General features: G+C 43.1%; 4 non-coding genes across 4 annotated transcripts; 1 reads left to right on the top strand and 3 right to left on the bottom strand.

The window, feature by feature from the left end:
• Nucleotides 1-11,403: 11,403 nt before the first annotated feature.
• On the bottom strand, nucleotides 11,404-11,485 carry trnas-aga (transfer RNA serine (anticodon AGA)). Its single transcript has one exon. It is a non-coding gene; the product is annotated as a tRNA-Ser (tRNA).
• A 2,528-nt stretch (nucleotides 11,486-14,013) lies between these two features.
• On the top strand, nucleotides 14,014-14,086 carry trnar-acg (transfer RNA arginine (anticodon ACG)). Its single transcript has one exon. It is a non-coding gene; the product is annotated as a tRNA-Arg (tRNA).
• Nucleotides 14,087-15,018: 932 nt separating this feature from the next.
• Nucleotides 15,019-15,100, bottom strand: trnas-cga (transfer RNA serine (anticodon CGA)). The gene has a single exon. It is a non-coding gene; the product is annotated as a tRNA-Ser (tRNA).
• A 1,334-nt stretch (nucleotides 15,101-16,434) lies between these two features.
• trnas-gcu (transfer RNA serine (anticodon GCU)) lies at nucleotides 16,435-16,516 on the bottom strand. The gene has a single exon. It is a non-coding gene; the product is annotated as a tRNA-Ser (tRNA).
• Between the last annotated feature and the right edge of the window lie 586 nt (nucleotides 16,517-17,102).

Below are 17,102 nucleotides of genomic sequence, written 5' to 3'. Positions count from 1 at the left end.
TTTTTAAATGTTGTAGTTCGTCTTGAAAAAATGTTACGAGTACATCATCTATCAACAATTACACAGGTTCTGTTTCCATATTGCGGATTTTGGTTACGTAATATTATTTTCTAGATTTCACGTTGTGAATATATGATTTGGGCAAACAGAGCTGCAAAGAAGTACATTATGGGTTGTTGTTGTTTTTTTTGCAGTTTTATCTAGAACAAGCGATGCTTAAACCTTTGTCTGATTCTTGTGAAACTATCCACACGACAGTTACAGTACCTAGGAGTTGACTTCAGTGATGTCACTGATGGGATGTTTCTAAAAATCCATCCTCTGTAAAACGTCTTCTCTAGTTGTCCTGCATATGTATTCGCTAATGAAGCTGTGTGTTCTGAGCCTGGATCTCTACATTTCTGTATGAACCAGCTTAGAGGGCTAAAGACAGCTTGTGTTTAAATTGAGTGTAAGGCAATTTATGCTTCTAAAGTCATGGTCAGCATTTATTATTGTACTGTGCTGTAAACTTGTTCTGTGCCTAGTCACATTATTTTATAGCGTTTTTATAGTGTTATCAAATCCGGTGGCGCTGTGTGTTAGTTTCCTGACTCCCATGTCACATGGTCTGTGATTGAAACCTGTGAAACCGGTTTAATTCGTCACAGCCAGCACTCCGGCAGAGAGGGGGTTGTGCTCGTAAAGTAGAAGCAGGCGAGATTTCCAGCGAAAGACACCTCCCCCCCACCCTCATACGATTCGCATTGTAATTACACATTCTAATTGTATTACACATTGTACACATGCTTAAAAGAGAAGAGAGAAAACGCAAGCCTTCTTCAGGTGTGAGGGTCTTCTGCTCAGAATGAAACGCTAAAATGTAATGTAGGCTCTGAATGGGTTCAATTATGATTTGGGCTTGATTAAGGTCGCTGCCTTTCATCTAAAACCCTACTTGAATCCTTCTAAACTAAAAATCAGTGTTAGTGAGTTCTAAATAAAGAGGTATCCAGGTAACAGTGAAACGGGCGGACAGTCTGGGGAGATCGCCCGTTTTCCATGTAAATAGTTCCCTGGTTCCGCACCCCTTGGTGTTTCTCTCGCTCTCTCTCGGGTCACCTGATCATTAGCTCGAAAGATTTCAGTGCTTTGTGTATATTCTAATGGTAGTGGGGGCAGGGTGTGTGGGAACAGGTTTGGTTGAAATTGCATTGGAGATCTATGTTCTTCACACCTGAAACATTTTCTCTGAAAGCATTTTCTTCGCAGTTTAACCGATCTTGTTACAGCATGTTACAGTTTACTATTATTAACCATATTAATTTTAAGTGCTTAATGCCATTTTTTGACCAGGCACGAATATTCTTAAGTCCATATCTTCGCAAGGGAATCAGTGCGAATTGCAATACTAATTAAATTAAAACTACTAACTACTAACTAATACTAATTAAAACAAACCAGAAACGTGTTGTTCTGTCTAATGACATTACAAGTGGAAAGATTACAGATTTTAATCGTCTTTAATTTTGTTACGTTATACATTTTAGAAACGTTTCATCCATACAAACACCACAAAACTATTTTCGATTGTATTTCTGAATAGTATGTTACACTTAGTTCACTGTTTTAAATACATCTAATTAAGAAAGTTAGGTGTTAGCATAAACTATTAGCAATCAATAATATTAAATTTAGCACTGTAATAAGATGTTGCACTTTCCCCCGCATCTTGTAAAAATATATTTTCATTGTTCAAATATACATTAAGTCTGACTATCATATAATAAGTTAAATACAAAACTAAAGAAAAAATAGGGTTAAATATAATTCAAAATATTTTGCTAACAATGTTAACTGTTTATGAATAATAAAATGTATTAACTAAGGAGTAGGATGGCACAGTTGTTAGTATGTTTTTTGTTTTGTTTCTTTTTCATAAATACAACAGTAGTACCTGATGTCTCAGTGGCTTTCAAAATTAAATCATGCATGCAAACCTGTGAATTAGAAAGATAACTAAGATATTGTCATGGAAATATAACTATCAAGGAAGCCACAAAAGAGAGTTCTCACCTGAGTAAGGTCTTTATTTCAATATTGCAATATTGGGAGCCGTGCTGCCACTTCGCAAAGTGCAACCAGAGACTCAATTTGTTACAAGCAGTACAGGGTTTTTATAAGACGTTGCGCTGTAAAAAAGTTCAGCACTTGGTCCCTTCTAAAACTTCCCCTTTCTCTAAGAGAAAACAGATTACATCATAGAGCGAGAGAAGAAAAACTAGATTTGTTATTCAAAGCTTATCAGTTACTTTCAGCTAATTCTAATGACCCAGACAGCATATATTGTTTTGGTACATTGTCTTCTAAACTAACCTAAACAGTGTACTTTGTTGACGAACTGTTTTCTAAAATTCTGCACGCACTGTAGCACAGCAGTTACATCCTTGAAATATATTATCTAAAAGCACCAATATATTTTTTTCAAAGCTCTCTACATTTTTAAGAATCAATTTACTTATTAGATTTCCACTTCAATATCCATCCATTTATAATGGTGGCGAAGTGGTTAGCATTGCTATCTTGCAGCTGAAGAAAGATGTGAAGACGGGGGTTTGAATTTAATCCTTTCTGTAGGGGGTTTAGACTTCTAAGTCACAAGCTGGGGTTTATGGCAGGAAAGGGGGTTAACTGATAAGGATTGCAGATGCAAGCTAGGAACCCCCCTGGGTGTAATGTTAAACTGACCATTTGCCCAGAACATCGTAAACTGGCCAAATACCATGAACCCCCCTCTTTACCATCAGACCGAGTGACGTCAGAAACGGAGAAGAAAACACTATATAACCCAAAAGTTTGTAACAGTACGTTGAACAATGCTTCGGTTTTGTTGTTTCTTGCGGGAAACAAGACTTCGGCTTTATTGTTCCTTGCATGCAATAAACTCATCTGTTTTACTTCATCTCAGGATCAAGAACCTTATTTCTTCTGTTACAACAAATTTGGCGTAGTCGGCGGATGCTCCAGAAGGCGCAGAACTTCCCATCGGCAGGAGAGACGGTCAGCGCGCACATAACTAAGAGGTAAGGACTCCTCTTTTATTTAAAAGTCCCGACTCTCTCTGACCGATTGGGAAATCTCTGCTCCCTGCGAGAATCGCCCGAGATGACGGAGTAAACGTGAGTTTCTGAATTCCTCTGGCCCGGGGAAGGCACCGGTGTATGTAATGGGTTGGTTGCTGTAAGCCCAGAATTTGGTCTGGCAGGGGTTCCGCGGTATTGTGTACAGGCGTTCGAAGCTGGTGTATGCCTTAATTGCGCGTGGAGTTTTGAACGGGTTTTGGACCCTTACCGTGAAGTTCAGGACTGGTGTGGGTCTTAATTGCACCCGGAGTTCTGAAGGTCAGAACTGGTTTGGGTCTTAATTGCACCCGGAGTTCTGAGGCTCAGAATCGGTGTGGGCCTTAATTGCGCCCGGGGTTCTAGAGCAAGTGGTGCATTAAATGCACGTAGTTCAGGACTGGTGTGGGTCTTAATTGCACCCGGAGTTCTGTGGCTCGGGATCGGTGTGGGCCTTAATTGCGCCCGGGGTTCTGGAGCTGAGTGGTGCATTAAATGCACGTATAATCCAGGATTGGTGTGGGCTTTAATTACGCCCGGGGTCCTGAGATTAGCTACGCCTTGATCGTGCACAGATTGGAGTGGCGTGGTTTCTGGCGTGGCGTGGGTTTTTTTGTTTTAAAGGAAACAGGAGTAGAAGAGATATATGCATGTATGTTTTTGGTGTTTTCCTTGTTTGTGAAATACATATACACACGCACGACACTAACATAAACACACCTCATAATAAAAGAGCAAAGCATTAAGTAGCAGGATTTAAAGGACGTTGAGACCCGAGAATCGCCCTGATTGAGCTCAGTGCGTAAGTCCACCCCGGGGCAAAAGCAGCGATGCTGGCGTTCTGGGGATGGTGAATTACTGATCAAGAAAGGGGGTTTTCGAGGTCTCGTTTCTTACCTGTGAACAGTGCGGTGTAAATCCTCTCTAAAGTCTCTGAGAGGTATTTAGATCTGGAGGTAACAGACGCCCTTGGCTGAATGAGTGCAGGAATGCACAGGTTTTTCAAGTGAAAGCATCCCCCTACTGAATGGCTGTTACCTCACACACGACTTAAAGTAAATCTTTAAGACCGAACATGTGCGCTAACTGATGGTTTGAGAAAGTGGTGGAAGGGTCCGTTTAAATATCGGAAAAGTGTAAGTTGACGGAAAAGAAGGAGAAAAATATGGAAAAAGCTGAGTTTGTCAGAGGGAATTTGGGGCGAAGACGCCTGTAAAGAAAGCATATGAGTATTGATTGGCAAAAGCACAAGCATGTAGCTCCCACCCTGGTGCACGGCCGGCACCAGTAGTGGCAGATACATGACGAAAAAGAAAGAAATTGGGATGTGACTTAAAAGTGTGTTTACGGGGAAAATAAAAACCCGGAAGAAAATATACTTTACTCGCTACGAAAGAGTATAAAAAAAAAAGCTAAAAGAGGCAGTACAGGAGAATGAGAAACTAAAGAAGGAATTAACTTCTGGTCACGCTGCACTGGTTAATGTGCTGCAGCCAGCGACTAAGTTATATCCTGCTCTCCCACAGGGGAACAAACAGGCAGGAAACGAAAATAATTGGGATCAATTCCCTCAGTGGCCATATGGAGAAGGGGGGTCTGATTGGGATAACACTTGGTATGAGTGTGATAAAGACGGATCAGGGTCTCCCCTGTTAGAGGGAGGGCGCCCGCAGATCTGTACTCTCACTCGAAGTGGGAAAGGACTTGATGTAGCAGGGGCTGGCGCCGTTGATGACAGCGCCACTCTAACACTGTCTCGCACCCCGTCGAGGGGGTCTGCAATCGCACCTACCTTCCCTGATTTCCCCCATACGATCAAATCCAAAACCGTAAGATATTGACCGGTGGGCTAAAGTACCGCACCCGAAATTAGAAATGCAGCGAACCTGGAGTGCGCTTCAGGAATTAAAAGGATTCATGTAGAAGTAAAACAAGAATACAGCACATTGTATTACGAAGAGAAAAATATATTCTCGATGTGTATGTGTGTTTTATGAATTTGTGTGCCGGCATGTATGTGTGTAACTGTGAGTTTTGGTATACTAAATGACGGTGTGAGTGTGTTTAGCCAGCGGGACTGGCTAGAGACGTAACTAAAGAGACTTGACGAAAATCAACTTAAGGAGATTGGAAAATATAAGAGCGTCTGAAACGTATAAGTACAGTACAGGTGGACGTAAAAGTAGTTAAACAGTTTTTGTATTATTATAAATTATTATAAATTGTAATTTATACAATTAGTTGCAATAGTGGAAACAATTTGGTTTTATTCGAATGTCTCGAAACCAGACATGCTGAAACGCTGTAGGTTTAGAATCGAGACTGGGGAGAATAACGTCTTGTGAGAAAATCTGTTTACCTAACGATTAGATCCTGTAAATCCCTTGTAGCCTCCCTAAGTCTGTCCCAGTCCAGTGGATAAAAATGTACTGTTAATGGAGTGTTGGTTTCTCTGTTAGGGGATACTGGAGCACTACTGTCCTGCTTGTTTCACTCCTCTGTTCAACAGTGTACTATAGAGCAATGTATAGGGGAAGATGGCAGGAGGCCACAGGAGTATTGGGACAGCACGTTTTACTTGCCGAGTACCAGATTTTAATGGGTGGTTTTATTCCAGATCTATTGGGTTGGAATATTATGCATTACAAAGAATGACTATGCAGAACAGGGTATCACGTAGCTTCAACTGGCTGTGATCACTCAGTATGTTGATGGTATTCTGAGTGCTTCCCCTGATGAGGAAACCCACAAGTCTGAGTTGCTTCAGCTTTAGAGTGTCTAATAGAAGCAGTTATGATAAGGCCCTTTTGTGTCTAGCATTGTGAAATTTTAACAGGGCCTGGGTGCAATGTTTTTTACAGGGTGAGCACAACTCTTAACAGATCTGCTTAAGGGGGGAGTGCAGTACAAGGACAAGATTGCCTTGGTTCCCGCAGCAAAAGCCGCCTTTAATAATTTGAAACAAGTTCTCTTACAGGTGCTGAGACTGGGGTTTCCTCAGATGGATCAACCATTCCTTTGTATTATTGCAAGTTGCTGACAGAGGCCACCCAAGGAGCCCGCGAGCAGGTCCTGGAGGCGTGGGGACCACCACCTGAAGGAGGGCACAACCTCATCCCAGGAGAGTGGGTGTGGATCAGGAAATTTCCTTCACAGGTTCTCCAGCCCAGGTGGGACGGACCCTACCAGATCCTGTTGACAACCGAGTCTGCGGTTCGAGTGGAAGGAAAAGATCGCTGGATCCACGCGCCACACTGCCGACGAGCCTCATCCCCATTTACAGACTCAGAAAGAAATCATTTCTGTTTATAAGAATAATTGTTGCTGTAGGACTATGTTCCGCAGGAATTAATGATCATCTCTCCCACAAAGGAGAACATGGAATTAATTCCTTTTTAGGCCTCTCCTATCTGACAGCTAAGAAAACCAACCAAAGTGCCTGCTGGGTGTGTGCCACATTACCCAAATATGTACAGGGAGGACTTCCTATGGGAGCCATTCCTTGGCGTCTCGAGGAAGTCATAGGCATGATCATTTGGAGGGATAATTTAGGAGATTTTAATATGACAAACTATGGGGGGTTGCCATAACACGACTTTAACCTGCACAACATTACAATATCTACAGGAGCGAGGCTTAGAGCCCACGAGTTTCACAGGCTCTTACGCTCCTAAATATAACAGAAGCCATACACCACCATACCTGACTCTCAATAAGGAACGTGAGGGAAACATATGTTTTCAGCACACTAATTGGTCTGCACTTGGTTGGATGGAGTCGTTGCAACCTTACCATCGCTGCAAATATATCCACCTCTACCTTCCAAATTCCAGGATGGGATCGGCACACCCCACAATTCAGTATAAGCTTCTTATTTTCAGAGGCATGGGGAGCGCCAAACGGAACATCTTTCATTTGTGGAAAACGAGCCTACCCATGGTTGCCAGCCCAGTGGTCTGGCTCATGTTATTTAGGATATGTGGTTCCTCATATCCGTGTTCAAATCCACAGCCCCTTCGGACCTAACCACAGACCACAAAGAAAATTGGCTGATTGGGAATATTATTTAGGTATAATATTTCCACAAGCCGGCATGAACTTTCTGAGTCGAGAGTTAATTCAAATGGCCTCGACTTTAGAAGAATTAGCAAATTCTACCTCATCTAGTCTGAAGGCTGTTAATGATGAGATGGTAGCCCTCAGAACAGTGGCCATGCAGAACCGACTAGCTTTAGATTATGTACTGGCGGCCCAAGGAGGAACTTGTGCAGTAATTGACACTGAATGCTGCACATATATTCCTGATAATTCTGAGCACGTCTCAGATCTGGCCCAACACATTTACAATGAGGGACAGAAATATCAGGACTATTATACTGAAAATTGGGGAATTGGGTCTTGGGTAAAGTCTGTGTTTGGGGCCTGGGGTGGAACCTTTTTATAGTGTGTATCTGTAGGAGTAGTATTGTTTATATGTATAATTGTAATCATCACATTCACAAAAACATGTATCACATCTTGCTATAACCGTGGAACGTACAATGACATGGCAATACATACCTGTTCGCCAAGAAAGGAAAGATCTGCCCTGACATTGTATGTATAAAAATAGGCTACACTGACGTATGCCATATTTTATAAGGGGGGAATGAAGAAAGATGTGAAGACGGGGGTTTGAATTTAATCCTTTCTGTAGGGGGTTTAGACTTCTAAGTCACAAGCTGGGGTTTATGGCAGGAAAGGGGGTTAACTGATAAGGATTGCAGATGCAAGCTAGGAACCCCCCTGGGTGTAATGTTAAACTGACCATTTGCCCAGAACATCGTAAACTGGCCAAATACCATGAACCCCCCTCTTTACCATCAGACCGAGTGACGTCAGAAACGGAGAAGAAAACACTATATAACCCAAAAGTTTGTAACAGTACGTTGAACAATACTTCGGTTTTGTTGTTTCTTGCGGGAAACAAGACTTCGGCTTTATTGTTCCTTGCATGCAATAAACTCATCTGTTTTACTTCATCTCAGGATCAAGAACCTTATTTCTTCTGTTACAACACAGCACTGGGGTCCTAGGTTCAATTCCTGCCATCCTGTGTGTGAGGGGTTTACATGTTCTCTCTGGGTTAGATGGTTTTTCTCCATATGTGTGATATGACTCCCTCTCGCACTCCAAAACATACTGGTAAGTTAATTGGTTTATGGGAAAACTGGCCCTGGCGTGTGTGTGTTTGTGTCTGTCTGTCCTGTGATGGACTGGCGCTATGTCCAGGGTGTATTCTGCCTTGTGTCCTTTGCTTACTGGGATAGGCTCCAAATCCTCTGTACTGGATAAAGAGATTAGAAATGGATGGAAGTAAAGGCACTGTGTGGATGGAACTATACACAGTGTTAGAAACCCACGATGAAATGGCAGCATCTCACTGAGAATAAAATATTTTATAGTGCTGGCTTAAGGAAACCTTTCCACCTTTCCACCTCTCTTGCACATCAGTATCCATACCTAGTTATTTAAACAAATTGCCTCTAATTATAAACATCTTAATATGCTGGCTCTGTGGATCCGCATCAGCTATGTTTGCCCATTCCTTCAATTCATGTACATCCAACACACAGTTCAATGCCAGCAACTACACATAATCTAAAATACAATCCTTATTTCAGTATCTATGTAAACATATAGTCTGTTAACTTCATCATCTTCATCAAAAGTATGCCTAACCCCATTAGGAAGTGTTCTTGTTATAAGTGTATTCCTCAGCTTTCCCCAAATTATCTTCTTCTTGCCAACATCTCTAGTCTTTTATCCTGCAATAACTCAGCCAACACTTAAATCTCCAAAAGCTGCTTGTGTTAATTTCTTTAAATCACAAATATCATGTGTAAATACTGGGCATGTAATACTCTGCATTGTGGAATAATAGTTTATTTTAAAGGGAACTAGAGAAATCAAGAAAGGCTTTTTTTCTAGAATTAATAAATGCACATCCTGTTCACTGGGGAAATTAAATCCACACTGAGCAATCTTCAATATGTTCAGAATATGACGGCAAGAATCCTATCAGGGATGCATTACACCTGTTTTCAAGTCCTTGCACTGGTTACCTATCAGATTTCGAGTCAACTTCAAAATCCTTATCCTCCTTATATACTGTCCTACAACTGTTATTATTGATCACCGAATTATTGTACTTGACATGACTTCATTCAGCCTTTCCTGAACGTCTATGACAGGCAGAGAGAGTGCTGTTTCTGGTGCGATCTTTTGCAGCTGACATTTCACTGTTTTAAACGAACAAGAAATTAGATTGCTCATAAATCAGTTATTCTATATAAACACAGCGTAATTGCCCTCCGAAAATCCTCTTTTTCTTGTTCGTTTTAGAGACCTCGATCGAAACTGATTTTAGATGTCAGAAAGGATTTATTTTCTCTGTATTTCCTACATTGCTTTGTCGAGATTTTAACTTTATATCTAACTTTATATCTAGGCTCAGATTTCAACTATAAATCGTACAGTAATTAATAGCAGTAAATACTGATGTTTTGCGCCCTCTTACCACAAAAATATATGTTTTGTAGCTAGGATTAACTTTATTTCGTACGCGTAGCTACTCCGATTCAGACACCGAACAGTTAAAGATGGCGGCAAATCAGACACCCAGAGGGGGGAGGGGGGGGGCGTCTTCTCGCCTCCATAACTAAAATGCCAAATAGGAGTGGCTTAAGCGACATACACAGTCGTGTAACTGACAGATTGAGGTAGCCTATCGTGTAAATTTCGCTTTGTTGCTGATAGGTTAAGCTTTCGAAACTCTGCCCCAAAGTCATGTGACTGATTTTTCGCCCTGTTTCGTTGGTTAAACGCAATGATCACAAGCACCACCATGGTAACTGGGATGTGTAGTTTTTAATTCCGTTTGAATTATAACTGTACGTACTGTCTTCATATTTGGCCAGGGCTTTAAAGAGAAGGCGCGCCAAAAAATTTCGGTGCCGTCGTCTCCGCTTTAAAGGTACCCCCGTGCTGGAAGAATTTGACCTCGGAACGTTTGCCCAGCGTAGTTATAGTGGACATAAAAACAAGAGTTCGCTGGCATTATATCCTAGAAGACACAGACCGGCACCAGACCGGTAAATGCTTGATGAACTAGGGATTGGACAGTTTCCAAGTGCTTGTACAATCGATGGAAATGTTCAAATAAATGTGCAAAAGAAATAAAATAATCATTTATTTCTTTATCATATTGGCTAGCTAATGTCCTCTCTTTGCTAGTTAGTGGCTGTGTTTCTGCGCTGGGTAGCAACGGGTGACTGTTCTCAGGCGGAAGATGTAAACAGCTTAATTTTCATGTTAAATAATTTTTAAAAATTAAAATTCATTCTATACAGCAATCACATATTTGGGTACTGTTTCATAAAACTTTCATGCTTAAAATGTTTAGGGAGAAATGGAAGACTGGTGTGTATTTTTTCTTTAAACTATCAAGACCAGCCATACACAGTACAGTTTATGTACATACAGTAATGTTTATGTTCCTAAATTAATATCGTTTATGACCTTCAGATGCGTTATGCTCCTCTTCTTTTTATGCTCAGCTACTAAAATTTCCCTTTAGTGGTAAAATTCCATATAAATATTCAAAACTAAGCGGATTGAAATGTTCACAGTAAAGACATTAGTAAAGGTGCACAGTAAAGGCACCACGAGTGACCCTGTCGGTCATTTTGACCAGCCAATCACTTACCGCGGTGCCCTACGGTGCCCTGCGGGTTGGTTACTGTACTACGGGTTTTTACCGCTCATTTTGAATGGCTGCATCTGTAGGTTGTCTCTCGCAGTGTTCAGGAATTGCATTCCGAAACTGAGTCAGATCAAAAGTTGTAAGAAAAGCACCTATGGTGTCGGTTCTAACAGCTTTATTGATTCGATGTTAAAGGCCGGAAATGGGGCACAAGACACGCGACCGCAAAAAGCGTCGCCATCTGCTTCCAGCTGCAAAATGCCATTTGCGGACGCTGAAGCATTTGAACTTGAACTTTATTGCCATATGTAACCGGTACTGGTACAATGGAATTCTTACTTACAGAAGGTCTCTCGATTGTAAAACAAGTGTAAAAAACAAGACAAAGTGCAAACAGTGCATCAAGACAATGTACAAACAATAGACAATGTGCAAGTAAACATGTAGACATTTCTTTCCAAGGCAGCGGGTACAAGCGATCTCGCGTTTTAAAACCACCAGGAAAAGAAGAAAGGCACTTTTCCGTGCTTGCGCCAGCACACAACGATGTGAGGAGAACACCGTAGTCGGCAGGATTCGAACCTGCGCGGGGAGACCCCAATGGATTTCTAGTCCATCGCCTTAACCACTCGGCCACAACTACAGCGAGCACCGCTGTTGCTGCGTTCTTGCTACAATCTCACATGGATCGCGAGGCGTCGGCGGAAACATTTTTCAAAGTCAGTCTCCATTAAAAAAAAAACCTTTCCAAAATACAAGCCATGCAGACAGACACGCCTCAGAGGACTTAAGGGTGGCTTCATGTGGGAATGATAAAGCCTCCCCGTCCGGACAGGAAAATGGCACTTTGTTAGACACAAAGAAACAATCAACAACAGACAAATGTCCACAAGCATTTAAGAAGCCGCACCATGTTCTTGCTACAATCACACACGGATCGCGAGACGCCGGCGGAAATCTTTTTCAAAGTCGTTCTCCGTTAAAAAAAAAAAACCTTTCCAAAATACAAACCTTGCAGACAGACACGCCTCAGAGGACTTAAGGGTTGCTTCATGTGGGAATGATAAAGTCTCCCCGTCCGGACAGGAAAATGGCACTTTGTTAGACACAAAAAAACAATCAACAACAGACAAATGTCTACAAGCATTTTAGAAGCCGCACTTGAAATAGCTCTTATATTCGTGTTAGACGCAGGAATCGCCTTTTTATTGACGCTCTTACGAACGCCATGGAAAGCAAAACAAAGCAAAGCAGAGCAGAACAAAACGAACAAAATAAAACCCTCACGTCCTGCACTTGAATATAATGCCGTTACGTGCCGAAGCGGTATTGGACGTCATCCTAGCACTGCAACCCGGAGCGTACGGTATATGGGAACGAGCACACGTCACGAATCGTCTCTAATCACTCCCTGCACTGTAAGGCGCCTTGAAGCGTGCACCCTCAACATTCATCTTTGCGCATCTGTGAAAGGTAAACTCTTGAGCAAACTCTGAACCAGACGCTCAAACTCCAGCTAGGATTAGGGGTCGCATTCCCATGCTACTTGAACACTTTGTTCAAACCAGGCTGTCCGGACATGAGTTGGCGCGCTCCAGATTTTCTTTTTCTTTTTTTTCCCTCGTACTCGAGGGTCATTTTCCTGTTCCACATGCAATTTCAACATCTTCCTTGGGAGATGTCAAGCCAGCAAGCCACTGCTGTGCTTCAGTGGCCGGTGTGGAGTTCAGTGGCCCTGTTGTACACGGAAAGCACATTGAGCTCCTTGGACATGAAAAGTTCCAGTTAAAAGCCATTTGTCATCCTTTCTCTTGGTGTCGATGTTGCTATTGTATGTAAAGGTGGCAACTTGCTCAGCGAGCAGGCGGAGCGCACAGCGAATGCAGATGTGTCTGAGTTGTGTGTCCAAGTGGCTGCAAAAGGACAGAGCTCGTGGCGCGCTGTGGCTTAGTTGGTTAAAGCGCCTGCCTAGTAAACAGGAGATCCCGGGTCCGAATCCCAGCGGTTCCTTTTTTTGTTCTGTCTTCTCGAACAGGACTGGTCATTATGGACAACCGCCTACGGCTAGACTTAATTAAATGCAAGTATTCATTTCCTGTCTTGAACGACTTGTTTTTCTTAGAATGCAACTTGCAAAACATGAAATGCAAACCTTGCTAATCAGCGCTCGCGGCTGGAAAACAAAAAAGAAGTCAGCAATGTTTTTTCTTTAACCTTAACCCTGCTAATGGAGGAGTTAAACGACCGAGTCTACGCAGCTTAAACGGTCTGCACGTCGGGTTCTTAGCTGAAAGGGTGGTAAATCAGGCTCACCCAGTCCTTAATCTTTTAAAGAGGATAAAAAATTGAACCTAGTCGCCACATCACATACATCCTGTTCAATGATAAGAAGGTGACATCTGTCTTCGCTCCAGAGTAAATCACACGTTGAGGGCATTTTTTTTCCACTTTACCGTGAGTCGGGCTCGGCTGCACACAGGCGAGAGCAGAGCAATGAGGTCACGGGGACAGGGGAGTCACACGCTGGCGGTTTGAACACGCGGAAGATCACTGAGGGATCTACAGTATATGGACCCTCTGTGCGCCACCCGTCCAAACTCTGGACTCTGAATCCTGCCATCCGAGTTTAGATCTCGGCGGAACCTGAGCCGCAGTTCCTTCTTAAAACGTAATCTGGTGAGCATTTCTAGAATCGTACTTGTATAGATGCAGCCTTTAATGTGTTGCTAGGTTAAAATTGATGACTTCTTGAACTTCAGTAGGCAATTGCCCTCTTGATTTCGGATTTAATTGCTTTACTACAGGGGTGCTTTTATGATGACAGAGTCATGTTCAGGTACTTTGCTGGATGGAGGAAGCTCATTTCGGACTCTGTGATCTGCTCACCTGGAAAGGTCTGCTGTACTACTACAAGAGAGAAGTAGAGTCTGGAAGAAGGGACAATTTTATGATGCTTTGGAAGAAAGTGTTTTTTTTTTCTTTGAAATCGAAATGAATCAGAATATCAGTGCAAAGGACAAACTCTTGGTTTGGTTTAAAGAGATATGGTTTTAAACAGACACAATGTAGAAAACAGGTGTTTCTCACTTTTGGAAAAGAATGGACCGGGGGTAATGTTTTACTAGTTGCAGTGCTGAGCTCACTGGGTTGCAGTCATGCAGTGTGACACCAGGGCCAGTGGCGCAATGGATAACGCGTCTGACTACGGATCAGGAGATTGTAGGTTCGACTCCTGCCTGGCTCGGGTCACTTTTAAACGCATCAGGCTACTCCCTAAGTAGCCTGTGCTACTTACTGTATGTGGGTGTAATCGTACCCAGTACGAGATTTCCTTCATGTAAATGAACTGCACCTGGGCTCAGTACGGTGCTGAGAGCCCAGCGTTGCTGTTCTAATTAGCACGCACTGCATCGGCTATGAACCCGAACATTTCAATTATTCCGATCAGTAAGTCAACACGTAGTCCACATGAAAGGTAGAAATATTCTCTTGTCTGTCTCTTGTTTGTATATAACTGAATGTCCCTGACAATGTACTGTTAGTTTTAATTGAAGAACGGCATTTGTGTTCAAATATAGCAGACAAGTTTACGTAACTGCTCATGCGACACTCAGTTGTAATTAGTCAAGAAATAAAGTCGAACAACAGCTGAGGGTTTGAATGTGAACGTATCAGATTGCAGCGCCTTTTACTTCCATTGACAAATGGAAGATTCGAAGAGAGATCCTTCAGACCGGCAAGCAAACCCACGGCTTTTTCGGTTTTCTATCTAGGCAACGTTGGTGTCTGCAATAGCATAAATGAAAGCACGATGCAATTTCTGTGGCTACATTTGTTGCACTTCATGCACAGTAAGAGTGTTTCTAACACCAAATAAAAACTCAACAATTAGCGATCACGCCTTCTCCTCAGTTAACCCACTGAAACCCTCGCTGATAAGAGTTCTTTACTGCGTGCTTTACGAGCACCTATCGTGTCGGTTCTCTGAGCTTTATTGATCCGGTTTTCAAAGGCATAAGTAGAGCACCAGACGTGCGAACACAAAATGTGTGGTTATCTGAAGAATTGATTTCCATGGCAGCGGGTCCAAGCGATTTAGCGTTTTTATAGTACCAGAAAAGGAGAAGCGGCACTTCGCCTCTGCCGCGCAGGCACACTACAACGTGCGGCAGACGCCGTAGACGGCAGGATTTGAACCTGCGCGGGGAGTCCCCACCAGATTTCGAGTCCATCACCTTAACCACTCGGCCACGACTACGGCAAGCTCACCACTGCCGCATTCCTCCTATAATCTAACACGAGTGCGAGGTGGCTGGGGAAACCTTTTCAGAGTCGCTCCCCGTTAAAAAAAAATACCTTTGACAAAATACGTGCCGGCAGACAGACACGCCTCCGAGGGTTTAAGGGTGGCTTCACGTTCAAAGGATAAAGTCTCCCCGTCCTGATGTCAAAATGCAACTTTGGCAGACAGAAAAAACATCAACAAACCACAAATGTGGACAAGGATTTTACAAGCTGCACCACACTGCACTTTGAAAAGCATTTAAATTAGTGTTAGACGCAGGAATTGCCTTTGGTTTACGCGCTTACGAAAGCCCTCAGCTCCTGCAGTTGAATATAATGCCGTTACGTGTCGAAGCAGTAACGTACGTCATCCTACCACTGCAGCACGGGGAATATAGGGAAACGAGCACACACTACGAATCGTCTCAATCACTCCCTAGAGTTGTAAGGCGCATTGAAGGGTGCACCGCCATCATTAATCGTTGCGCCTCTGTGAAAGGAAAGCTCTTGAGCAGTCTTTGAAACAGCTCGGATGAAACACTTGATTGCTTCCATGTGCATCTGGAGTTAATTTCTTATTTTCACTTCACGCCGCCCAAAGCATTTCTAAAACAGGAGATTCGCGTTTGGGAATGCGCCCTGCCCTACAAATAAAACAGGTCTACGGGTCTGAAACCTGCTCCACAGAAAACAGTTTTGTTGCGCTTTTGATCAAAGGGAGATTCGTTGTTCTTACTTTTTGATGACATAACACCCAAAGGGGCTTCTTTGGAGTTGGATTCCAACCAGCATCCTAAAGTTTATTGGCGGTATCCTTTACAGTTCTCTGTTCGGTCGACAAGGGACTGAAGTGGGCAGCTTTCCTCACACATACAGTGCAATGTACTGTAGTGTTCCCGTTCACTGAATTCGCAGTTCTGCATCAGACCTCTAACTCGTTTCCTTAGTCTTGGTCAGCTTGAATTTAAGCCACGAACCATCCTTCTACTGTATAAACGTCTAGAGGAATCACAAACTATTTGAGAGGCCATCATCCCAGGGGGAACTGACAAAGTCTATCTCTAAACACCTAGCGCAGTCTCTCGAGAGACTGTCAAAAAACGCTTTCGCCGTTTGTGTTGCAAGTAAGTGAAAACGCGGTCTCAACCCAGAGCCACTTGGCAGCAGCAGCACATAAATACTGTTTCTGTCACTGCACTACTGATACCGACGTTAGCCTACTATACCATGTTCAGCCACCGCTGGAAAACATACTGCTCTAGTACCGAGGGCCGACTTTGAACAGGCACACGCGTCAGACATGGAGAGCGACGAGAATGGGATTCGAACCCATGCGTGCAGAGCACAATGGATTAGCAGTCCATCGCCTTAACCACTCGGCCACCTCGCCAAGGAAACCAGGCTGTCCGGACATGAGTTGGCGCGCTCCAGATTTTCTTTTTCTTTTTTTTCCCTCGTACTCGAGGGTCATTTTCCTGTTCCACATGCAATTTCAACATCTTCCTTGGGAGATGTCAAGCCAGCAAGCCACTGCTGTGCTTCAGTGGCCGGTGTGGAGTTCAGTGGCCCTGTTGTACACGGAAAGCACATTGAGCTCCTTGGACATGAAAAGTTCCAGTTAAAAGCCATTTGTCATCCTTTCTCTTGGTGTCGATGTTGCTATTGTATGTAAAGGTGGCAACTTGCTCAGCGAGCAGGCGGAGCGCACAGCGAATGCAGATGTGTCTGAGTTGTGTGTCCAAGTGGCTGCAAAAGGACAGCGCTCCTGGTGCGCTGTGGCTTAGTTGGTTAAAGCGCCTGCCTAGTAAACAGGAGATCCCGGGTCCGAATCCCAGCGGTTCCTTTTTTTGTTCTGTCTTCTCGAACAGGACTGGTCATTATGGACAACCGCCTACGGCTAGACTTAATTAAATGCAAGTATTCATTTCCTGTCTTGAACGACTTGTTTTTCTTAGAATGCAACTTGCAAAACATGA

The sequence above is a fragment of the Atractosteus spatula genome, unplaced genomic scaffold, assembly GCF_055471065.1.
Source record: "Atractosteus spatula isolate fAtrSpa1 unplaced genomic scaffold, fAtrSpa1.hap1 Scaffold_81, whole genome shotgun sequence".
NCBI classification, from domain to species: domain Eukaryota; kingdom Metazoa; phylum Chordata; class Actinopteri; order Semionotiformes; family Lepisosteidae; genus Atractosteus; species Atractosteus spatula.
Note: the sequence above shows the minus strand (reverse complement) of the source record. Positions and strands in the feature narration are given on the sequence as shown.